The sequence below is a fragment of the Carcharhinus amblyrhynchos genome, chromosome 9 (genome assembly GCF_965287045.1).
Source record: "Carcharhinus amblyrhynchos chromosome 9, sCarAmb.v2.hapA, whole genome shotgun sequence".
Lineage (NCBI taxonomy): Eukaryota > Metazoa > Chordata > Chondrichthyes > Carcharhiniformes > Carcharhinidae > Carcharhinus > Carcharhinus amblyrhynchos.
In genome coordinates this window covers 27934560-27960340 of record NC_137332.1, presented here as the reverse complement: position 1 = coordinate 27960340, position 25781 = coordinate 27934560, and the positions used below count along the sequence as shown (strand labels likewise).

Genomic DNA, 25781 nt, shown 5'->3' with positions numbered 1-25781 from the left:
TAAAGTTTTAGAAGCTTCACTAAAAGTCATTACTCACCTTGGAAAAGCCTTGCTCTATTCACATTCCTCGAGTTTCCTTCACATGATTAAGAATGCTGACGTCAGAAGTCTAACAGTGATCAAAGGAGAAAATATTATAGTGTACAACTGACCTGATGAAGTGGCTTAATATATTGATATTCAGGTGCACTGTTTTAAAGACAATTCAAATGCAAAATTGCTGTTCATTGCTAATCCTGGACAATTTCAAAAAATGACAGGTCACAAAAGAAAGAGCAAGTGCTTTATGAACAGGTTCAGAATCCATTGAGCATCAGAGGCAATGTTCAACTACATTTTAACCATGCCAAGTCTACAGATCATTTGTGCATCACCACAAATTCAGTAGAAACAACCATTCAGCATCTATGTTAATAGACTTGGACATAGGGATACTAAAATAGGAGACAGCAAGCAAAGATCCAAATGAGGTACACATGATAAAAAGGGTTGACAGTGGACACAGTTCCTCTAGATACAAAACAGAAATTAGGAGGATACCAGAACATTGAAGAAATGGATTAACTAGTAACGGTCTGACAGAATATTGAGAACAGGCAGTTAAGTGGGGTCAAGACAGAAAAAAAATCAGCACTGTACTGAATGGTTGAGGGGATGAATTGCCTACCCCTAGTTAACACCAAAGGACACTGTCCTGTTTTACAGTCAAACCAAATAAACAAACTCAAATTAAATTAGGACAAAGTAAAGGGGCAGCTCCGCAAAAAGGAAGAGGAATAGTCTGAACAAAAACAAAAAGTGCAAAACTGCATCACATTTCATAGAAGACAAATGACCAAATTTAAATGAAATTTGGTAGGCCACTTTCAAACTAATTTCCCAACTCCAGCTGCTTCACTTGATGCAGCTCTGTCTTGAACATAGGCTAATTGATTACTGGAGAAAGTGTTAATTAATGAAATATAGCAAAATCTGAGCCAATAAATATTACAAAACTATAGACAGTGTTGCTCATGTAAATGCTTGTCAAACTGTATTCAAAATCATGCAAGTAGCAAGTGAAAATTCAAAGGTTGCCATTTTCAACCTACAATCCCACTTCAGCTCAATTGAGTGTTTCAACACAGCTTCACTGACACTTCAACCATTTCCAACTCTTCAGTTAGAGTAGCATCATTATACTTCAGTAGCAGAACTGGATAATGCTTTCATCATTAGGTTAGGAAATGTTGACCATGACCAAGATACACTATTTTAATAGATACTGTTATTACCTAGCACTTCTAAAAGCAATACCACAGGTCATTACTCACCACAGAAAAGCCCTGCTCTGTATTCACATTCCTCACGTTCCTGTCAAATTTGAGAATGTCGACGAGAGGTCTAAAAATGAACAAAGGAGACATTCATTCGTTTACAACTGGCCATTGCTATAACTGACCAAATGTCTTGATGCATTCAATCACACTTATTTGAGGGACAGTAGCAACGCTACTGATTAATAGATTAACTAGTAAGTCTCAGAGAATGGAGAACAGGCAGTTAAGTGGGGTCAAGAGACAAAACCAGCTTTGAATGTACTGAATGGTAGAGCAGGTTGAGGGGATGAATTGCCTACCCCCAGTTAACAAAGGACATTGTACTGCACCACATTTCACAGAAGACGAATCACCAAATTTAAATGAAATTTGGTAGGCCACTTTCAAACTAATTTCCCAACTCCAGCTGCTTCACTTGATGTAGCTCTGCCTGAGCATAGGCTAATTGATTACTGGAGGAAGTGTTAATTAATGAAATATAGCAAAACATCAGCCAATAAATATTACATAAACCTATAGACAGTGTTGCTCATGTAAATGCTTGTCAAAGTATATTCAAAATCATGCAAGTAGCAACTGAAAACTCAAAAGGATGCCATTTTCAACCTGCAAACCCACTTCAGCTCAACTGAGTGTTTCAACACTGCTTCACTGACACCTCAACCATTTCCAACTCTTCAGTTAGAGTAGCATCATTATACTTCAGTAGCAGAACTGGATAATGATTTTCATCATTAGGTTAGGAAAGGTTGACCATGACCAAGATACACTATTTTAATAGATACTGTTATTACCTAGCACTTCAAAAAGCAACACCACAGGTCATTACTCACCACAGAAAAGTCCTGCTCTGTATTCACATTCCTCACGTCCTCATTGTCCTTCAAACAATCAATGTCGACAAGAGGTCTAACAAAATAAACAAAGGAGACATTCATTCGTTTACAACTGACCTTTGTTACAACTGACCAAATGTGTTGATGCATTCAAGCGCACTTATTTGAGGGACAGTAGCAACATTAATCTTCATTGCTAATCCTGGACAATTTCAGAAAAGGAACAAGTCTTAACACCAATAATATGACTTCCAGCCAATCCACTGAAGAGTTTAAGTACTGGGTATAAAGGCCCAAAGCCTTCAATCTTCCCAACAGGCACAGAGTTCAATATAGCCAACTAATGCAATGAGGTCTGCACACAAATCTGCCTTACTGATTGGAGCCCCACTAAGTCATTTCTTATGCCTCAGTGCTGTATAGTCTATACTTTAACCTGGCTGGAACACCTGAAAGGAGCATTCCAGTTACAGTGCAGGGAAAGCCTTATTTAAAAGGAACAAAATTAAATTCCACCTGCTCTTTCCCCATCACTTCCACTTTCTCCCTCTTCCCTTCTTCAGGAAGCTGCTGACAGATTCTGGCTCACCTTTCCCTGGCCCCTATCCTGCAAGTCCTGAACATTGTGCCAAGGTTCCAGAAAAATGTCAATTTCACTGAGGCCACATGAACTGCTAAGATCAGCTCTTTGGCATAGGGGCACAGTGGGAGAAGTACTGTTGTGTGAAAGCACCAGTAAATTGATGTCATTACATAATGGAAATCTCTGCTTTTCTTTTTTGCAGGAATTGAATCACCAGGCAAAATGCAGTTTGTTATTTCACTATGACTGGATCAGCATCCACTAGTGTACACTCAGGTCAGAATCCCATTGAATGAATAGAAGCAATTCAAATGCAAACTGCTGTTCATTGCTAATCCTGGACAATTTCAAAAAATGACAGGTCACAAAAGAAAGAGCAAGTGCTTTATGAACAGGTTCAGAATCCATTGAGCATCAGAGGCAGCAATGTTCAACTACATTTTAACCTTGCCAAGTCTTCAGATCATTTGTGCATCACCACAAATTCAGTAGAAACAACCATTCAGCATCTATATTAACGACTTGGACACAGGAATACTAAAATAGGAGACAGCAAGCAAAGATCCAAATGAGGTACACATGATAAAAAGGGTTGACAGTGGACACACAGTTCCTCTAGATACAAAACAGAAATTAGGAGGATACCAGAACATTGAAGAAATGGATTAACTAGTAACGGTCTGACAATATTGAGAACAGGCAGTTAAGTGGGGTCAAGACAGAAAAAAATCAGCACTGTACTGAATGGTTGAGGGGATGAATTGCCTACCCCTAGTTAACACCAAAGGACAGTCCTGTTCTACAGTCAAACCAAATAAACAAACTCAAATTAAATTAGGACAAAGGGGCAGCTCTGCAAAAGGGGAACAGCCTGAACAAAAACAAAAAGTGCAAAACTGCATCACATTTCATAGAGTTAGAACGGAGTTGAGGAGGAACTTCTTCACTCAAAGGGTGGTGAATCTCTGGAATTCTCTGCCCGTTGAAGTGGTGGAGGCTACCTCGCTAAATATTTTTAAGCAGCGGGTTATGGGTTCTTGATAAGAGAGGGGATTAAGGGTTATGGGGAGAGGGCGGGAAAGTGGAACTGAGCCACAACAGATCAGCCATGATCTTATTGAATGGCGGGGCAGGCTCGAAGGGCTAGATGGCCTACTCCTGCTCCTATTTCTTATGTTCTTAAGACAAATGACCAAATTTAAATGAAATTTGGTAGGCCACTTTCAAACTAATTTCCCAACTCCAGCTGCTTCACTTGATGCAGCTCTGCCCTGAGCACAGGCTAATTGATTACTGAATCAAGTGTTAATGAAATATAGCAAAATCTGAGCCAATAGATATTACAACTATAGACAGTGTTGCTCATGTAAATGCTCATCAAAAGTATATTCAAAATCATGCAAGTAGCAAGTGAAAATTTAAAGGATGCCATTTTCAACCTACAATCCCACTTCAGCTCAATTGTGTGTTTCAACACTGCTTCACTGTCACCTCAACCATTTCCAACTCTTCAGTTAGAGTAGCATCATTATACTTCAGTAGCAGAACTGGATAATGATTTTCATCATTAGGTTAGGAAAGGTTGACCATGACCAAGATACACTATTTTAATAGATACTGTTATTACCTAGCACTTCTAAAAGCAACACCACAGGTCACTACTCACCACAAAAGCCTTGCTCTGTATTCACATTCCTCACGTTTCCCTCGAACGATTAACAATGTCGACGAGAGGTCTAACAAAAGGAAGGAGACATTCATTAGTTTACAACTCACCAAATGTCTTGATGCATTCAATCACACTTATTTGAGGGACAGTAGCAACGCTAATGTTCATTGCTAATCCTGGACAATTTCAGAGAAGTAACAAGTCCTAACACCAGGTTAAAGTCCAACAGGTTTATTTGTTATCTCAAGCTTTCAAAGTGCTGCTCCATCAGTTGAGTGCCTTCATCAGGTACTTCTAATACCAAATAAACCCTATTGGGCTTCAACCTGGTGCTGTGCCCACCTCAGTCCAACAGCAGCATCTCTATCAATTTCAGAAAAAGAACTGCCAGCAAATGCTTTTGAACAGGTTTAGAAGCCACTGAAGCAGAAACATTCAAGTAGATTTTAACTATGTATCGCCACTTAAGTAGCAGAAACTTGGAAGAATATCACAAGATTGTTACTTGAAAACAGACTATGAAAAGAGCTTGTGCAACATAACACCATAGACACAGATTGAATGAACTCCAGCATTAGTTTCAGACTGGCAGTGAAGGTTGTAGCAAGTGGTCCACAAAAGCTCAAAATACAAACAAATCACTTGCAGACTAACACTACTAGCACAAAATAGGAAATAAGAATTGAGCTTACATTGCATCTAGTGCCCCAACCACAATCCCACCCAGGCCCTATTCACCCTAGCCATTCCTGCCAACACTAAAGGGCAATTTAGCATGGCAAATCCACCTAACCCACACATCTATGGACTTGATATCTAGCCAATTCCACATGCTCATGATGTTGATTTGCCCAGATCTGCAGACTTAACAGGATTAAAATTTAAAAACATTAAATCGATTTCAAAAAATTAAACAGCACACTGCCTACCTTTGAGTCAGCCATCAAACCCATACGCACTAATCCCATTTTCCAGCATCTGCCTGGAGATGAATAATTTAAGTGCTTATCTGAAAGATTGAGATGTAGTAAGGACCACCACTTCAACACCCTCAGGCAGCAAGTTCCAGATTCCAAGCACTGAGTGAAAAGGGTTTCCTCAACCCCCACTCCTTAAATTTATGCCCCATAATTACCAAGCCCTCTGTTAAGGGGAACACTTTGTATCTACTCTATCTGCATCCTTCAATGTTTTTGTACACCCCAGCTGTCCCTGATGCAAGGATAAAAACGCCAGCCTCCCTCCACATCCAAAATGCTCCAGTTGAGACAACATCCTGATAAATCAGCCTTTTTACTGCAATCTGCGAACTACAAACAGGACTCAAGGCGTGGCCTAAACAGCGCTTTATACCACTCCGTCATAGCTTCTCTGCTCTTATATTGTGCTGTGGAGATGCCAGCGTTGATCTGAGAAGTTATAGTAAGTTATACTAGCTTATCCAAGTATACAATGTGCCTTTGTAACCAACCACCTTCTCCACTTGCTACGCGTTGAAAGATCAATCCACGATCGCTCTGATTCTCTGTACTTCATAACGTTTAGTAGGATTACTTGGACAATAGGTTGACTGTATCCAAGGTAAAGCAGGAATATTGAATTATAATACCTGCAGGGTCAGGTCTATTGTCCAATATTCATCAACATACGGTCAACTCCACGACTTTAAATCTCGACCACGTGGTCCTACAGATAGGTAGAAAGCAATGAGAAGTCTGATTTGAAACACGTGGAGTGGGAAATAATGCAGAGCAGCAAGTGCTCAGCTCTCCAAGGTCTCCACAAAGTGAATTCGGGATATTACAGCAAATGATTGTCATCATTCACACTTGCTCAGTTATCAGCCGCAGACTGCGGCACCAGGGCAGGGACAGGCAAGGCAAGGCACAGCACGGCGGGCCGCCCCTCCCCCACCCACTAGGCCCTAAACCCTCATGGCTCGCCAAGCAACCCCACAGTCGGCGGGCACCGCCCTCGGTACCGACTCCAAAGCCTCTGGTGGAGGTGCCCGCTCGAGTCCCCACACGACCCCGGGGCAGCTTGGCATATTTCTTACCGCACGTGGAGGCAGAAGCGGCCACCTCTGCACAACCCATCACTGCCCGAGTCCAGGAGGAAAAGACCGAAACGGCGCCTCCGACCGCCTATTTATAGCCATCACTACCGGATGTGACGCCAGTGGCGGCCGGGAAAGGGGCGGAGCCGCCCGGGATTTATTTATTTTTTGTTTTGGGCGGGTCGGTCTTTTGGGTGGGCCAAACAAGTAAACAAACTTAAATTACGTTCGGACAAAGAAAAAGGGGGCAGCTCCCCAAAAGGAGGGGGAACGGCCCGAACAGAAACAAAAGGTACAAAGGAAACTTAAAGCACGTCAAATCAAAATGTGATTATCGGGGTCTATAAGGCACCTCAGCCCCTGCGGTGCCCAACGGGCACGGAAGGCCTCGACAGTGCCCGCGGACACCGCGTGCTCTGTATTGTTGGCCAAACGAGCAAAACTAACTCAAATTAACTTAGGGACAAATTAAGAGGGGCGGCCCCCCAAAAAAAAGGAAGCAGGGGGACAGCCCAAACAGAAACCAAAGTCCAAAGGAAACTTAAAACATTAAATCAAGATGTGATTAAGGGGGTCTATAACGCACGCCAGCCCCTGCGGTGCCCAGCGGGCACGGAAGGCGTCGACTGCACCCGTGGACACCGCGTGCTCCCTCTCCAGGGACACCCGGCCGCGAACGTAGCCGCGGTAGAGGGGCAGGCAGTCGGGACGGACGGCCCCGTCGATCGCCCGCTGCCTGGACCTGCCGATGGCGCGTTTCGCCAGGCCCAGGAGCAGGTTCACGAGGAGGTTGGCGTCCCGACCCTCCCCTCTCCGCACCGGGTGTCCGTAGATCAGGAGCGTGGGACTGAAATGCAAACAGAACATCAATAAAAGGTTCTTCAGAAAATCAAAAAGGGAGTGCAATCTATAACACAAAACGTAGACGTGGTCCACGGACTCCACAAGGCCACAGAAAGAGCAGTCTCGGGAGCCCGTGAGCCAGTGAATCCTACTGTTGCACGGCACCGCCGCGTGCAGCACCCTCCACCCCAGGTCCCCGAGGTCATTGGGGGAGATCCCTCCGTAGAGGGACCTCCATCGGGGACCTCCGCCGCCCGGCGGCAACAAGGCCCGCCAAGGTGTGTCCGGGCGACGGGCGAGGGAGTGGTAGCGGAAGGTGTGCAGCAGCAGCCCGTACAGGAAACGCCTCCGCGCGCTGGAAAAGGGCACGGAGGACATTCCCGCGAGGCGGCTCGCGCTGTGGGGCACCTGACCCGGGGAGGGGGGTCTCGGCTTCGGGCCAATGTGGAATTCCATCCGAACAGGGGAACGCTCGGACGGGATCCCACCGCACGCCCGAGCCGCCTCGAGCTGGCGTGTGTTTTCGGGGCCCAGCACGACCGTCCTAAGGTCTTGGATGGCTTTGGCCGCGCGCCGGATGGACACCCCCGCGTGCTCAGCCAGCACGCCAGGGTTCATCCAGCCCGCTCCTCCGCCGTCCAGCACGTCCCCGATCCTGGTCACCCCGGCCTCCACAGCCTCCCTCTCCGTCAGCCACCTGAAGTTATACGGCTGGAGGTGCGGATTCCTGAGCAACGGCTCTCGCACGAGGGCCGCTACTCCTGACGGGGGAGAACTGCGCCGCGAGGCGACCGCGTTCCAGACGGTGAGGAGGTCCTGGTAAAAGACGGGCAGCTCCCGCAACAAGGTCGAAACGCGCCCCAGATTGATGTGCAGGAGCTGCACGTCGTAATTGAGGCCACGCCACTGGCGGAAGAAATACGTCGCCAGGGCGCACCATCGTGGAGGAGGCTCGACGTAAAGGTATCTCTGCAGGGTCTGGAGGCGGAAGGTCGCTATCTGTGTGCGGAGGCACACCAGACCTTGGCCGCCCTCCTCAAGCGGGAGATGCAGAACCTCAGCAGCGACCCAGTGCAGTCGATTGTCCCAGAAGAACCGCACGAGGGTTCTCTGGATATTGGCGACAAAGCCAGGGGGAGGGGTCAAAGCGACCAGCCGGTACCACAACATGGAGGCCACCAGCTGGTTTATGACCAGAACTCGCGCCCTGTAGGACAGCACTCGGAGCAGTCCTGTCCAGCGAGCCAGGTGGGCAGAGACTTTGGCCTCCAGCTCCCGCCAGTTCTCTGGCCAGGATTCCTCGGCTGGGCAGAGATGGACCCCCAGGTAGAGGAGGTGGGTCCTGCTCCAGGTGAAAGGCCTGAGCTCCTCCGCAAGGGGGTCCGTCTCCCAGGGACCGACCAGGAGTCCGGAACACTTGGCCCAGTTGATCCTGGCGGAGGAGGCGGCGGAGTACACCGCCTGGCATTCTCGCATCCTCCGCAGGTCAGCCGGGTCCGTGAACACCAGGAGCACGTCGTCGGCGTAAGCTGACAGGACCACCTCTACGTCCAGGCCGCGCAGAGTCAAACCTGACAACCTCCTCCGCAAGAGGCGCAGGAAGGGCTCCACGCACACGGAATAGAGTTGGCCGGACAAGGGGCAGCCCTGCCGTACTCCTCTCCCGAAGCGAAGGGGCGCCGTCAGCGACCCGTTAACCTTAATCAGACACTCTGCGGCAGAGTACAGTAATCAGATCCGGGCCACAAACTGCGTCCCGAACCCGAATGCCCGCAGAGTCCCGAGTAAATACTCGTGCTCCACCCTGTCGAGCGCCTTCTCCTGATCTAAGGACAAGAAGGCGCTGGACAGACCAGCCCTCTGGGAATGATGGATCAGGTCCCGGACCAGTTGGATGTTGTCGTGGATGGAGCGGCCCGGGACCATGTAGGACTGGTCAGGGTGGATCGTGTGGTCCAGCACGGATCCGAGGCGCAAAGACAAGGCCCTGGCGAAGATTTTGTAATCGGTGCTGAGGAGGGAGACCGGGCGCCAGTTTTTCAGCAACCGGAGATCCCCCTTCTTGGGCAGCAGGGCAATGATGGCCCTGCGCCACGAGAGGGGCATCTCCCCGCTTGCAATGCTCTCCCCCAGGACCCCCGCGTAGTCGCCCCCCAGGGCGTCCCAGAACGCCCTGAAGAACTCCACGGTCAGCCCGTCCATTCCCGGGGCCTTACCCCATCCGAGGCCGTTCAGGGCGCCGGTCAGCTCGGCCAGGGTGATGTCGGCCTCCAGCCGACCCACGCCCTCTGGGCTGACCTGCGGCAGGTCCTCCCACAGAACTCTGCGGGCATCCTCGCTGGACGGATCCGGAGAGAAGAGGGAGGTGTAATAATCCCGGGCGACGGCCCGGATGCCCTCCGGATCCGAGACGGGGGAACCGTCGTCGGCCAGCAGCGTAAGGAGCTGCTGACGGTCAGCCCGGCCTTTTTCCAGTGAGTAGAAGAAGGGAGAACCGCGGTCCAGGTCCACTCGGAACTGGATCCGCGACCTCACGTACGCGCCGTGGGACCCGACCAGTTGCAGGTCCCGCAGCGCGTCCTTCTTCTCCCTGTACTCCAGATGCAGGGCCGGGTCCGCGTCGGGCCGACCGAGACGTGCCTCCAGGTCGAACAGCTCCTTCTCCAACTCCTCGAACCTGGATTTCCGCCTCCTCGTCGACCCCCTCGCGTACTCCTGACAGAAGGTACGGACGTGAGTCTTGCCCACGTCCCACCATAGCCTCAAGGAGGGGAAGCCTCCCCGCTTCCTTCTCCAGCCGGCCCAGAATCGACGGAACGAGTCCAGGAAGCGCTCGTCCTCCAGCAGCGAGTTGTTAAAGTGCCAGTACGCGGACCCCCGCCGGACACGGGACAGGACAAAGTCCGCCCACACCAGGTGGTGGTCCGTGCTCGGCACCTGCCGCACGGAGGCCGAGGAGACGCCGGACACGTACGCCCTCGAGACGTACAGGCGGTCGATTCTAGACGCTCCGGCCCCAGGCCTCACGTAAGTGAAAGCTCTGGAGCCGGGATGGAGATGTCTCCAGACGTCCACCAAGTCGTGGGTCCCGAGCAGGTCCCGCAACTTCCCCATCGCCGGGGTGCGCCACCAGGGACCGGTGTGGTCCCGTGCCTCGAGGGTACAGTTGAAATCCCCCCCGAGGATGATGCACTCGCCCCCAGCGATGGTGTCCAGATGAGCGGACACTTTCTGGTAGAAAGTCGTTTGCTGCGGTCCGGCGCTCGGGGCGTAGACGTTCACCAAGTGAATGACCACACCCCCCTCACGGACCGTCAAGTGCAGCAACCGGCCTGGCACCAGCCGGGGATTGAGACCTCGCTCCTCATTGGCAGGTGGCGCACCCATTGCCGCGCCTACCAAGCCAATTGGTCGCCCACTACAGAGGCCATTCAGCCCATCGGCCCCTGTTCTGGCCTCTGTGACGTAGCTGCCCAATTTCCCCCATACTCCATCACTAATTGTTTTTAGTTTTATTCATTTATTTATTAGTCACAAGTAAGTTTACTGTTACAGTTACACTGCAATGAAGTTCTTAAGAAAATCCCCTTGTAGCCACACTCTGGCCTTGTTCGTTACAGCGAGGGAGACTTTAGCATGGCCAAGGCACCTTGCCAGCTAGGACTGTGGGAGGAAACCGGAGCACTCAGAGGAAACCTGCATTTTTTTTATTCATTCATGGAGATATGGGTGTCGCAAGCTAGCCATCATTTGTTGCCCATCCCTCGTTTGTGCTTGTTCATAGGGCAGTTTCAACTCAATCACATTGCTGTGGCTCTGGCCAGACCAGGTAAGGACAACAGATTTCCTCCCCTAAAGGACATTAGTGAACCACATGGGGTTTTTTTTGACGATTTGGGTGGCACGGTAGCACAGTGGTTAGCACTGCTGCTTCACAGCTCCAAGGACAGGGTTCGATTCCCGGCTCGGGTCACTGTCTCTGTGGAGTTTGCACGTTCTCCTCGTGTCTGCGTGGGTTTCCTCCGGATGCTCTGGTTGCCTCCCACAGTCCAAAGATGTGCGGGTAAGGTTGATTGGCCATGCTAAATTGACCGGAGATGCATTGGTTAGAGGATTAGTGGGTAAAATATGTATGGATATGGGGATAGGGCCTGGGTGGGATTGTGGTCGGTACAGACTTGATGGGCCGAATAGCCTCTTTCTGTATTGTAGGGTTTCTATGATCGACAGCGGTTTCACGATCATCAATAGATTCTTAATGCCAGTGTTTTTTATTGAATTCAAATTCCACCATCTGCCATGGCCATGGCCCCCGGAATATTAGCTGAGTTTCTGGATTAATAGTCGATAATAGGCTATCACTTCCCCATTTGGACACGGCTATGTTGAAAGTAGTCACAAAATCTGCTACCCTTTAAGGTGGTGATTTCCAGCTCTAAACGACCCATTGTCATAGTCATACAATGCAGAAAAGGCACCAACAATATCTACCACTAAAGGCATGCTAATCCCATTTCCTTGCACTTGAATGTTAAATCTTTAAATGTTATACAGGCTTATTTGGAATCACGAGCTTTCAGTATGCTGCTCCTTCCCCAGGTCAGTGTATAATATTCTTTAAAGTTTGTAAGGTTTCCAGGCTCCACTACCTTCCCAGGCAATGCATTCCAGATTCCCACCATCTTCTGAGTTTAAAAGATTATTCTCAGATCCCCTCTTTATCTATTGATCCTTACCCTAAAATTATGCCCCTCACAACTGACCTTTAGACTGGGTGGAAAAAATTCTCATTTCCTCTCTACTTCTTTGGCTGGTTATTTTCAATTTTTATGACGTCTGACTGCGCACGTCACCCACATAGAAACTCAGTTGCAAAGACTCCAAGATCCTCTCTTCCATGCCCTTAATATAAACGTTGAGAGAACGATGATCATGCATCCGTGCCCCGATCATGTTAAATAATGCCCCACCTCAGGTCAAATGACAACCTATCCTTTGATGCAGAACCTGACAGGGAAAGCAGCTACCATCTTTGACCGATTCACAAAACATGAATGGAATAACATCAAGCTAGCCCTTCAGACCACACTGATGGTTTATGAGGCAAGTATTCTCGACGCCATGTTGGATGGCTGTGGAAAATGAATGACAGCTATCAAGAAAAGTTCAACAATTTCCAACTTTGCTTGATGTGGCAAATTATGGATATATCCTGAAAGAAAGTAATCATAATTGCAGCAATCCTTCCAAAGGCAATACTCCCGAGTGTGTTTGCATTCATTACATAGAGGTGACTTTCATGGTAACAGTAAGGCTGGTGGCGGGGGGGGGAGGTGGTCTTTCGGGTCAAACCAAGTAAACAAACTCAAATTACTTTCGGACAAAGAAAAAGGGGGCGGCTCCCCAAAAGGAGGGGGAACGGCCCAAACAGAAACAAAAAGTACAAAGGAAACTTAAGACACGTCAAATCAAAATGTGATTGTCGGGGTCTATAACGCACCTCAGCCCCTGCAGTGCCCAGCAGGCGCGGAAGCCGTCGACTGTGCCCGTGGATACCACATGCTCCCTCTCCAGGGATCATGGTAGCAGTAAGGAAGACCGTTGCATACCCAAGGATTAGAAAATGAAATTCAGTAGGTGGAAATGACAGAGCATTCTGGTGATAATGATGATATTTCAGGTTTTTTTTAACATAATTATGGAAAAGGACAAAGATGGAACAGGAGTTAGAGTTCTAACCTACTTTCTTGCCTTTCTCTGCCTCATTCTCTGAGGTATAGAACACACTTGGCATCAATAGACTCAAGCCTTTGGTTCACTTCAGGCAGGTTGAGGTGAACAGGCCCCAGAGAGCCAAAGATTGGGTGGATTTTGGATTTTTTAATGCTTTATCACTCTCTGGAAATGCCTGACAAGCCAATCAATTGTATCAATCCAAGGGCAACAATGGATGGGCAATGAAAGCTGGCCAGTTAGCAACGCCAATGTCCCACGAAGGATTTTTTAAAAAGAATGGAACAGGAGTTAGAGTTTTAAACTGGCGCACAACCAATGCTACTAAGCTGAGGAATGATTTGCTAAAGAGCAAAAGTACACTGGAAACTACTGCTTGAAGATAAATAAGTGTCAGTGCAGTGGGGAGCATTGAAAGGGGAAGTTCATGGGGTTCAGAATAAACATGTTATCACAAAGAGAAAGGGTGGAATGGCCAAACCTGGAGCCCCCTGCATGTCAAAGCATTTACAGGGTAAGATAAGGCTCAAAACAAAACAAAGAACAAAGAAGATTACAGCACAGGAACAGGTCCCTCGACCCTCCCAGTCTGCACCGATCATGCTGCCCGACTCAACTAAAACCCCCTACACTTCCAGGGACCATATGCCTCCACTCCCATCCAATTCATGTACTTGTCAAGATGCTCCTTAAGTCACTATTGTATCCACTTCCATTGCCTCCTCTGGCAGTGAGTTCCAGGCGTCCATCACCCTCTGTGTAAAAAACACCTGCCTCGTACATCTCCTTTAAACCTTGCTCCTCGCACCTTAAACGTATGCCCCTCATAATTGTCTTTTCCACCCTGGGAAAAAGCTTCTGGCTATCCATTCTGTTCATGCTTCTCATAATCTTGTAGACTTCCATCGTTCTAGTGAGAACAAACCAAGTTTCTCCAACCTCTCCTCATAGCTAATACCAGGCAACATCCTGGTAAATCTTTTCTGTACCCTCTTCAAAGCCTCCATATTCTTCTGATAGTGTGGCGACCAGAATTGAACACTATATTCCATGTGCGGCTTAACTAAGGTTCTATAAAGCTGCAGCACAACTTGACAGTTTTTAAACTCAGTGCCCCGGCTGATGAAGGCAAGCATGCCGTATGCCTTCTTGACTACCTTCTCCACCTGTGTTGCCATTTTCAGTGACGTGTATACCTGTACACCCAGATCCCTCTGCCTATCTTAAGGTTTCTGCCATTTACTGCATATTTTCTATTTGTATTAGACTTTCCAAAATGCATTATCTCACACTTGTCCAGATTAAATTCCATCTGCCATCTCTCCGCTCAAATTTCCAACCGATCTATATCTTGCTGTATCCTCTGATGGTCCTCATCGCTATCCGCAAGTTTCTTGTACGCAAACTTACTAATCAAACCAGTTACATTTTCCCCCAAATCATTCATATATATTACAAATAGCAAAGGTCCCAGCACTGGTCCTTAAGGAACGCTACTTGTTACAGCCCTCCATTCAGAAAAGGAATGCTTATGTCCAGCATTGGAAATTCAATACTACAGTAAGTCAAGAGGAGTACAGAAAGTGGAAATCAAACAGGAAATTAGGAAAGAAAACGGATAGCTTAAAAGCATGCTGGCAAGCTAACTGAAGAACCCAAAGATGTTTTATAATGCATTAAGAGTAAGAGCATAACTAAGGAAAGAGTAGGGCCCATAAAAGACCAAAAAGGAAACCTATGCATATAGGCAGATGTTGATATGGTCCTTAATGAATACTTTGCACCTGTCTTCACAAAAGAAGGGGACAATGCAGACATTGTAGTTCAGGAGAAGGAGTGTGAAGTATTTACTATGATAAACATAGGGACATATTACAGCCTTGAATGTAGTTAAATCATCAGGGATGAATGAAATGTACTCCAGGTTATTAAAAGAAGTCATAGAGGAGATAGCAAAAGGTCTGACCATCATTTTCCAATCCTCACTGGATACAAATGTGGTGCTGGAGGACTGCTTATGTTGTGTGATTGTTTAAAAACGGGTGGGGGATAGATCGAATAATCACAGGCTTGCCAGTCCATAGTGAGCAAATTATTGGAACTAATTCTGAGAGACATGAAAAACTGTCACTTAGAAAAGCACAGATTAATCAAGGATAGTCAGCATGGATTTGTTAAGGGAAGGTGGCCATAGCCAAATGGCCAGTTGGACTTACAAAGCTCTGCTTCAAGGATATTGGCAAGTAGAACATGAAAGCTATAACTATCAAATATCACACCTGCGAGTCACTAGCTGACAAAAGAGGACAATGGGACACCTCCTGTGGGCTCTTATACACCACTACAACGATCAGTGGCTACAGGGACTTGGCAACAGATGCCAACTGAAAACAGCAACTCACGACGAAAGCTGGCACTTTCATGTGTGGCACTGTGGCAGAACCTGTCTCTTTGCTGCACCATATGAAGACACACCATCCAAAATGGATTGTTTGCTGCATGTCCATCCCTTTTAGTAGACAGTAGGATGTCAGCAATGAAGGTGCACACTGGTTAGTGATTCACTTGCCAGAGGAACCAGTTTTCCTATTTGCTATATCATGTTACTGCTGCTTTTAGCTACTAGATTGTTCATTGGAGTGAGCAGAGAGAAGGTTAAAGAGATTGAATTTGTAAAGTTTTTCGTGGGCTTTTTAACGGCAAATCCAGCTTTAAAAGTTAAACAGGAAGCGAGCCGTGGGATCTTCTGGGAAGGGATTTTTACCGCATAAGGTATAAAAGGAGGGCTGCGGTAGACAGCAGGCAGCGTCGGGAGCGGGCAGTGGAGTGAGAAGGAAGCAGAATGAGCTATAAGGGCTTTGGCAAAAACAGGCAGAGGCAAGGTAAGTTTAAACTCTTTACTGGGTCTAGAATACACTAGGTGATTGAGATGGAGGGACATGTGATGTGCTGTTTCTGCATGATCTGGGAGCTGGTGGACCACAAGGTCATTCGGAGTGAGCATGTCTACAGTAAGTGCTGGTTGCTTCAAGAGCTCCAGCTCAAAGCAGATAAGCTGAACTCTGAGCTTCAGACACTGAGACAAATCAGGGAAGGGGAGTGTTACCTGGATGATGTGTTATAAGAGAAAGTCACCCCCCTCTAAACTGACAAACTCTGAGGGCCAGGAACAAAAGGAGGTAGCTGAGGGGAAGGAGGGGGAGACCCAAAAGCCTCAGCCCCTGAATCTGCACAGCAGGTTTGAGATTCTTGCTCCCAGTGTGGACAAGAATGAGGACTGCAACGTGGATGAGCAAACTGCCCATGGTACAGTGGTGTGGGGGGAGGTCAAAGTGGAAGAAGAGAAATGTAGTGGTAATTGGGGATAGTGTAGTTAGGGGTATAGACACTGTCCTTTGTGACAAGGATAAAGAATACCAAATGGTGTGTTGCCTGCCTGGTGCTCGGGTCCAGGATGTCTCATCTGGGCTGCAGAGGAACCTGGAGTGGGAGGGTGAGAATCCGTTCATCGTGGTTCATGTAGGTGCCAACGACATAGGCAAAATGGGAACTAAGGACCTGCAGAGGGAGTATAAAAATCTGGGAACCAAATTAAAAAGCGGAACTAACAAGGTGGTTATCTCTGGATTACTACCTGAACCACGTGCAGATGGGCGTAGGGTAAATAGGATTAAAGAGATGAATGGGTGGCTCAGGGATTGGTGTGGGAGGAATGGGTTTGAATTTATGGGGCACTGCACCAGTATTGGGCAGATGGGACCTGTTCAGATGGGATGGTGTTCGTCTGAACCGTGCTGGGACCAGACTCCTGACGAATCGTATAACTAGGACTGTAGATAGGGCTTTAAACTAATTAGTGGGGCGGAGGGTGCAGGGTGGGAGAAATTACAATATCTAAAGTAAAAGAGAGGACGCAGGAAAATGTTGAGGGTGTTCCAATAATAAAGGGAGTAGGGGGCATGAGAAAGGTTAGTAGCATTCCTTCAAATAAGGTCCAGATAAAGGCTGGTATAAAGACACTTTACCTAAATGCATGAAGCATTCGGAACAAAGTGAATGAGCTGGTTGCGCAGATCAGCACAAAGGGATATGATTTGGTGGCCATTATGGAAACGTGGTTGCAGGGTGACAGGGACTGGGAGCTGAATGTCCAGGGCTATCAAGTGTTTAGGAAGAATAGACGGGAGGAAAAAGGGGGTGGGGTAGCTCTGTTGATGAAGAATAATATCAGGGCGGTAGTAAGGGAAGATATAGGCTCCAAAGAGCAAAACGTTGAATTGTTGTGGGTGGAGAAAAGGAACAGTAAGGGGAGGAAGACGCTGGTGGGTGTGGTCTGTAGGCCCCCAAATAATAACTTAGAGGTGGAGCAGGCTTTAAACGAGCAAATAAATGATGCGTTCAGAATTATCTCTGATAATTATGGGGATTTTAATATGCGTATTGATTGGTTCACCCAAGTCAGACGTGGTGGACTTGAGGAAGAGTTCTTGGAATGCTGTTGGGATAGTTTCCTTGAACAGTATGTGACAAAACCTACGAGGTAACGAGCTATCTTAGATCTGGTGTTGTGGAACGAGGCAGGAAGAATTAGGGATCTTATTGTGAGGATCCTCTTGGGATGAGTGATCATAGTATGGTTGAGTTTTTGATGCAGATGGAGGATGAGAAAGTAGGGTCCTGAACCTGTGTCCTCTGTTTGAAAAGAGCGGAGTACGATATGGTGAGAGAGGAATTGGGAAATGTAGATTGGGGGCGCAGATTGGTTGGTAGGATGGCTGAGGAACAGTGGAGAACCTTTAAGGAGATGGTTTTCGGTGCTCAGCAGAAATATATTCCGATGGTAAAGAAGGAATGTAGGAGAAGGGATAACCAGCCATGGTTATCGAAGGAAATAAAGGAGAGTATTACATTAAAAGCTGATGCGTTCAGAGTGGCTAAAAGTAGTGGGCGATTAGAAGATTGGGAAAGGTTTAAAAATCAACAAAGAATGATTAAGAAGTTGATAAAGGAAGGATAGACTATGAAGCTAAACTAGCACTAAATATAAAAAAGGACAGTAAGAGTTTTTACAAATATATGAAGAAGAGGAGGCTGGCTAGAGTGAATGTTGGACCTTTAGAGGATGAGAGGGGGAATTTAGTGGTGGGAAGTGAGGAAATGGCAGAGGCCTTAAATAAGTTTTTTGCCTCGGTCTTCACAGAGGAGGACACGAATAGTTTGTCAGATATTAAAGATAGAAGGATGGTAGGAGTTGAGGTCCTTAATGCAATTAAGGGACTGATGGTGGACAAGTCCCCAGGACCGGATGGAATGCATCCCAGGTGGCAGAGGTGATAGTGGATGCCTTAGTTATTATTTACCAAAATTCACTGGCTTCCGGGGAAGTGCCAGAAGATTGGGAAACAGCTAATGTTACACCACTGTTTTAAAAAGGTAGCAGACAAAAGGCAGGGAATTACAGACCGGTTAGTTTAACGTCTGTAGTTGGAAAAATGCTTGAATCTGTCATCAAAGAAGAAATAGCGAGGCACCTAGAAAGCAATGGTTTGCTAGAGCAGACGCAGCATGGATTTGTTAAGGGGAAGTCATGTTTAACGAATTCATTGGATTTCTATAAGGATGTGACTAGTGTGGTAGACAGAGGGGAACCAGTGGATGTAGTGTTTCTAGATTTTCAAAAGGCGTTTGATAAGGTGCCTCACAAAAGGTTGCTACAGAAGTTTAGGGTGCATGGAGTTGGGGGTAAGGTGTTAGCATGGATAGAGGATTCGTTGTCTAATACGAGGCAGAGAGTTGGTATCAATGGGTGCTGTTCTGATTGGCAGTTGGTGACTAGTGGAGTGCCGCAGAGATTGGTGCTGGGGCCCCAACTATTTATAATAGTAGGAGGGATTACTATTTAAAGGACGAAAAGCTGCAGCATGCTATGGTGCAGAGGGACCTGGGGGTCCTTGTGCATGAGTCACAAAAACCCAGTCTGCAGGTGATCAAGAAGGCAAATGGGATGCTGGCCTTAATAACAAAGGGGATAGAAAATAAAAGGAGGGAGGTCTTGCTGCAACTGTACAGGGTACTGGTGAGGCTGCAGCTGGAGTGCTGTGTGCAGTGTTGGTCGTCGCACTTGCACAAGGATATTTTGGACTTGGAGAGAGTGCAGCGGAGGTTTGCTAGGCTGACACCGGAGATGAGGGAGTTGGACTATGAAGAGACTAAATAGACTGGGTCTGTACTCGTTGGACTTTAAAAGGATGAGGGGGATCTTATAGAGACGTATAAGATGATGAAAGGGATGGATAAGGTAGAGATTCTTCCCGCTTAGAAAGGATAGCAGGACTAGAGGGCACAGCCTCAAAATAAGGGGGGGAGGGAGCAGTTTAGAATGCAGTTGAGGAGGAGCTTCTTCACTCAAAGGGTGGTGAATCTCTGGAATTCTCTGCCCGTTGAAGTGCTGGAGGCTACCTTGCTAAATATATTTAAGTCACGGGTAGATAGGTTTTTGACAGACAAGGGAATTAAGGGTTATGTGGAGAAAGCATGAAAGTGGACCTGATCCACTTCAGATCAGCCATGATCTTATTGAATGGCGGGGCAGGCTAGAAGGCCTACTCCTGCTCCTATTTCTTATGTTCTTAGAACGGTTTGATAAAGCAGTCGCAGCACGATTCATGAAAGGGAAGTTGTGTTTGACAAATTTATTGGATTTCTGTGAGGATGTGACTAGTGTGGTAGACAGAGAGAAACCAGTAGATGTGGTGTTTTTAGATTTCCAGGAGGCGTTTAGTAAGGTGCCTCACAAAAGGTTAGTCCAGGTTAGGGTACACAGAGTTGGCAGTAAGGTGTTAGCATGGACTGAAGATTGGTTACCTAACAGGAAGCAGAGAGTTGGTATCAATGGGTGCTTTTCTGGTTGGCAGTTGGTGACGACTGAAGTGCCACAGGATTCAGTGCTGGGGCCTCAAGTGTTCACCATTTACATAAGACGATCTGGAGGTCTGAGTGTAGGGTAACAAAATTTGCTGATGACACAAAGATGATTGGAAAAGCAAATTGTGTGGAAGGCATGGAAAGTCTGCAGAGATCTGGATAGGCTGAGTGACTGGGTGAGGACCTGGCAAATGTGAGGTTATCCACTTTGGTAGAAATAGGAGGGATTATTATTTAAAGGCCAAAAAGCTGCAGCATTCTACAGTGCAGAGACCTGGGGGGTCCTTATGCATGAGTTGCAAAAACCCAGCCTGCAGGTGCAGCAGGTGATCAAGAAGGTGAATGGGATGCTGGCCTTTATAGTGACAGGGATAGAACATGAAAGCAGGGAGGTCTTGCTGCAACTGTACAGGGCACTGGTGAGACTGCAGCTGCACTTGCGCAAGGATATTTTGGCCTTGTAGAGTGCAGAGGAGGTTCACTAGGCCGATACCAGAGATGAGGGGGTTAGACTATGAAGAGAAACTAAATAGACTGGGTCTGTACTCGTTGGAGTTTAGAACGATGAGGGGTGAATCTTATAGAGACCCATAAGATAATGAAAGGGATGGATAGGGTAGAGAGATTCTTCCCACTCAGAAAGGGCAGCAGGACTAGAAGGCACAGCCTCAAGGTAAGTGGGGGGTGGGGGCAGCAGCAGCAGTTTAGAACAGAGTTGAGGAGTAACTTCTTCAAACGGTGGAGTCTCTGGCATTCTGCCTGTTGAAATGGTGGAGGCTACCTCACTAAATATATTTAAGTCACAGATAGATAGGTTTTTCAGACAAGGGAATTAAAGGTTATGGGGAGAAAGCAGGAAAGTGGAACTGAGCTACTTAGGATTAGCCATGATCTTATTGAATGGCGGAGCAGGCTCGAAGGCTTACTCAATGTTCTTATATCCACTGTTAACTCATCTTTAATCACTCTAATGTATCATCCAGCTATACTTAGGTTCACCCATCTTCCTACTGCTCTCCAGTTAGTCCTCTAGAACAGATCTCTGGCTAACTTGAAGCATGCCGGCGTTGGACTGGCATAAACACAGTAAAAAGTCTGACAACCTGTCTAAATTGTCAAAAAGTCTAAAACCTGGTGTTGTCAGACTTTTTACTAACTTGAAGCAAACAGCCAAAATCCTATCTTTTTAACTCTTGTAATTTCACTTGTCTCACGGTCTGTCTATAGAATTTTAAATACAGATCTTTTAATTATTGTACAGGTTTCTGAAACATATATGAGAATAAAATGTAGCAGATTGAGTTTTTTCCCCCCCAGCCCCAGACTTCATCCTTTGTCTTTATGAAGGAGGCTCAATGTGTGCTGCTCTGAGAATATACCAACTACTTGCAACTGCAGAAGCCCTTCAGTGTTGGTGTCAGCCTCACAAGCCACCTCTGTACCTTGACATTCTTCCTAGTGGGTGTGTGTGATTATATAATCACTGATTTATAAAGGTACAGTATGATTTATAATATGAGCGACATGCTGGTTAGGTGTACTGACCATATCAAATTCTCCCTTTGTGTACACAAACAGGCACTTGAGTGTGATGACTAGGGGATTTTCACACTAATTTCATTGCAGTGTTGACGTAAACTTACATGTAACACTAATAACCTTTAATCTTTATCTCACAAATAAACAGGCTATCTAGGCCAAAGCCAGTACCACATTTGAAACCCCTTGAGGCTTATTCTGACTCTCAGTGTTTAAATCTGCTCTGCAATTCATAACAAGGACCCAACACCCTTCTTATTTATATAATGATCATGCTGATAATTTCACTCATTACCTCAAAATCCATCTTTCAATCCAGGCAATTTGTACAGATAAAATGAAGTTAGTCCAATAACCAGTGTGTTGAATGTTTACATTAGCTAGTTGGCTCAGGTGGTTAAGAGCATCGTCACACCAAGTCACTAAGTGTGCCTGGCCTGGAACACAATGCATAAGAGTGATGAGGCAGGATCAAAGCATTCAACAATAAATTTAGATTGATATCTATGGCCAACATCAAATGGGACTGTGAATTAGATATGAATTATTGTTTGAAATAAAGTCATGAATCTACTCAGCAATGCTTTATCAAGTGGGGTAGAAATTTTAAGTAGGGTTATGGGCGGAGGAACAGTTGGGCAAAACTCAGCAGGCAAGTCTTGCTTTAACTCCACAGGTTGGGACTAGTCATTGCAGATGCTCTCAGAATTTTACAGCCTCATTCACTCTGACACCATAAAATCCTATCCAAGGATCTTCTTTCACTATGCTTTCAGGCTCAGCATTCAAGACCTAATGTGCTGTGGAAAATCTCTCCTTTGGTTTATTTCTTCACCCCATTCTGATCTGAATTATCTCCAACTTTATAAAGTCTTAAATTCTCTAACTAAAAGTTCACTAGATGACAAATAATTTGCTTATTCCCACATGAGAATGATCTTTCACCATTCACTAGTGTCCTGTATAACAGACAGCTTTAAATTAGAAAAGTTACCAACCAGTGAGCAACATGATGCAATTCTGTGCATCAAGATGCATAATGCAAAATGACAGTTTGTTCACCATTAATCAAAAATGGTGACTTTCACAGGTTCACCCAAGTTACTTTCACCTCACCTTTTGGTATGTTAAAAAAGTCAATGTTTTAACTTGCAATCCAATCTGCAATTCAAACATTTCTGCTTATACTTCCTCTACATAAACAAATACAAAGCAAACAAATGCAATGCCTTGACACCCTGAAATATCAATTCTTGCTTCTGTAGCTGAGTATTTCCAGCACTGTTTGTAATTTCACAAGTGCAATGCTCTGTTGAATAGCACCATTTCAAAGCTTTTCAATACAAGTTCATCTGACCAAAAGGTTACACTCAAACTTTCCAGGTCAAGGGAACACTGCTCCTCAGTCCTGCTTTTTCCAAACACTTAAATTTTGCATTGTACCCATTAAAACTAAAATGGCCACAGCATAAGGAGATATTTCCATGCTGGCTCCTGCTAAACTCAAGCTACTTCTAAGATCTACATTTTTCCTCTTTAGGTTATTAACTAGAGAGTTTTTGGTCACAATGACATGTATTCCCCAGTCATAGCTAGAGTCATGTGTAAAATTCACAATTTTTACAAATTCTGTTCATAGAAATGATTAAAAATAACCACCTTTGAACTGTCCCCAGTTTATAGAAGGTCAAAGCTACAAGCAAAAGCTCAGACCTCCTGACAACTGGAATTTGATGTTGCACAAGAATGAGACTTGGAAGGCCACAGGCAAGACACCAAGACACTAGATTGTGCGAACAGCTACCCCACTCAAAACAGCAACACGATCAACCCAAGCAAGGTGAACTGCTGTGCATCTTGCAAGCTCAACTGAATATCAGCCAACATCACTTACATGGAAATGTGAAGTTATTCATGTCATATTTGGGGTCAAACTATGGTGAATCTTGTCCCAGCATACTAGCTGCTCCACTGTAGGAACTGGAGCCACTTTCAGTTTTGCCTACCCATCTGCTTCCATACCAGGTGGCTGAATGACAAACATTAATGTATTGTGCAAAATATTTACAAGTTACAAACTAAAGGGGAGTATTCTCATTTCACAATCTTACAGCAATGACAACATTGTTGAAAAATGGTTTATTATTCATTTTCATTAAAGCATCATCATTTTCTGCCCTCCTTTGCTTTGATCTTCCTCTGGTAGAATTCCAGCTCCTTTCCTTCAAGGATGTAGCTGTTAGCTCTGCCACACTGGTCAGGTCTTGAAGCTATGCAAGCTGCAAGAGAAACATTGTAAACTGATCATTTCAGTCTGTTAACTAGGTACATAACTTCAGCTGGTGTCTCTCCTTAGCTGCCCTGCACACAAGTAGGATTTTATGCATACTCTGCATCCAATCTCCAATTACGCTGCCATGAACATATCAATATGACAAACTAAAATGGACCATGAAGTCAGATCTTCTCTAGGGATTCACCTGATGGAAGGGAACTGTTCTTTCCTAAAGCCTAAAAAGCAGAAACAGATTTTTGTACCTTCCCAGGGGAATGTTCCAAGAAACAAATCAGACTTGTTACATCTGACAAAACAAATTACATAAAAAGCTATTTCCAAATCAATAATTAACAGTATACATAGTTATCACCAGTTACCAAAGAAACATTGCTTCTTTCGAGCAAACTTCCTTACCCTCAAAGTATTTTGGGTTACAGAATCAAATACGCTGATAACTCTCCACTACACGACCAGACAGCACAGCCAAGCTTAAATCAACCTTAATCTGTACACACTGTTCCGTCACATTTTGTGGGGGATGTCTCTGGACCAGTCTGTGGGAACACTGGATCAAATCCTATCACAGCAACTGGTGGGATTTAAATTCAATTAATAAATCTGGAATATAAAGCTAGTCTGTCAAAGATTGTTGCAAAATGCCAACTGGTTTTCTAGGTCCCTTAGGGAAGGAAATCTGCCATCCTTATCTGGCCTGGCTTTCAAGTGAATGCAATGACAACTGCCTTAACTACCCAAGGACAATTAGGGTTGAGCAACAAACACTGGCCTCACCAATGTCCACATTCCATGAAATAAAAACCTTTGAAATGCTCCTCAAAGAGGAGTGAATAACTTGGTATGTGATACCAATATCTGTAATCCACAGCCACCAGGGAAACCCCATTGCCTAATGTGAATACCAGCCCATATCACAGCAAGAAGTCTCAATACTGGGTTAATTGCCTCACATGCCCACATCAGTAGAACTGTGCATATTTTATGATGATCAGCAAGGTTACAGGATGAACATTCAATGCAGGGCCTTCAATTACATACCAAGCGGTTTTCCCTGCTGGAACTGTTCTAGCAGAGGACTGATTTTTGCATTCTTTCTCCAATCATATTCCTGAATTTTTCTTGTTCAGTATTTCCTCTTCAGTGGTCTGAAACAAAAGTGACATCTTATATAACAGTATAAGCAAAATTTAAAAACCACAGTAAATCTTGGCTGAGTCAGTTAGAAGTTAAAAAAATCAGACTGCCATGGAATTATGGGTCATGATCATTTTCACTATCACAACACTGGCATTTCCAGATACATCAGGAGCAACTAGTATACTCCAGGCAACCTGACTGAAAACATTATGGTGCAATTTATTTGTAGCTTAATTCAATTTTGAGAACAAAAACAATTATATTGAAATACCCACTTTCAGAAGGTTTATAGTACCACTGTGCAAATAGGCTGATGTCACTACCCAACTGTGAATCTGGGCTGGAAATATACATCAAAACTGAACTTAATGACTTAATAGCTCTATAGAAAATGCCAAAGATTTGCCAAAGACAGCCACAAGTGGAAAACACCACAAATACCTCAGGGAATGCCAATGGAGACTAATTTTGCTCAATAACCAATCATCCTGCTACCAGATCAGCTGGTGTGGTATCCAGTAACAGTCACAGCACTGATGAGGGGGCCAGATGCTGCAGCACTTATGCCAATCTCTGTGCTCATTCTCCACTCCATCAGCACCTGGGTCCAAAAGATTTCCCCTCAGAGCAGGAAACAGGTGATGTAACCCATTTGTTGGCACTACTGCTTCATAGCCCTAGGGATTTGAGTACAATTCTGGCATTGTGGAGTCTGCACATTCTCCATGTCTGCATTGGTTTCTTCTGGATGCTCTGGTTCCCTCCCAGTCTGAAAGATGTGCTTGTTAGGTACATTGGTCATGCTAAATTAACCCTCAGTGCATCCAAACAGAAACTGGAGTGTGG

General features: G+C 45.7%; 1 long non-coding RNA gene and 2 other non-coding genes across 14 annotated transcripts in view; all 3 read right to left on the bottom strand.

Annotated features, from left to right (window-relative positions):
• Positions 1-25781, bottom strand: part of LOC145347674 (uncharacterized) — a 42491-nt gene that overhangs the window by 5233 nt on the left and 11477 nt on the right. For 8 of the 12 annotated variants that reach the window (XR_013887846.1, XR_013887845.1, XR_013887843.1 and 5 more), the window contains 3 exons: positions 2153-2228; positions 1314-1383; positions 38-109 (listed from right to left, as the gene is read on the bottom strand). This is a non-coding gene — a long non-coding RNA (uncharacterized LOC145347674). Of the gene's footprint in view, positions 1-37; positions 110-1313; positions 1384-2152; positions 2229-22627; positions 23782-24836; positions 24944-25781 lie in introns of those variants that run through there. The other 4 variants (XR_013887850.1, XR_013887841.1, XR_013887844.1 and 1 more) reach the window with 3 other exon arrangements.
• LOC145348749 (small nucleolar RNA SNORD55/SNORD39) lies at positions 6165-6235 on the bottom strand. The gene has a single exon (XR_013887991.1). It is a non-coding gene; the product is annotated as a small nucleolar RNA SNORD55/SNORD39 (small nucleolar RNA).
• On the bottom strand, positions 23167-23298 carry LOC145348754 (small nucleolar RNA SNORA35). The gene has a single exon (XR_013887995.1). It is a non-coding gene; the product is annotated as a small nucleolar RNA SNORA35 (small nucleolar RNA).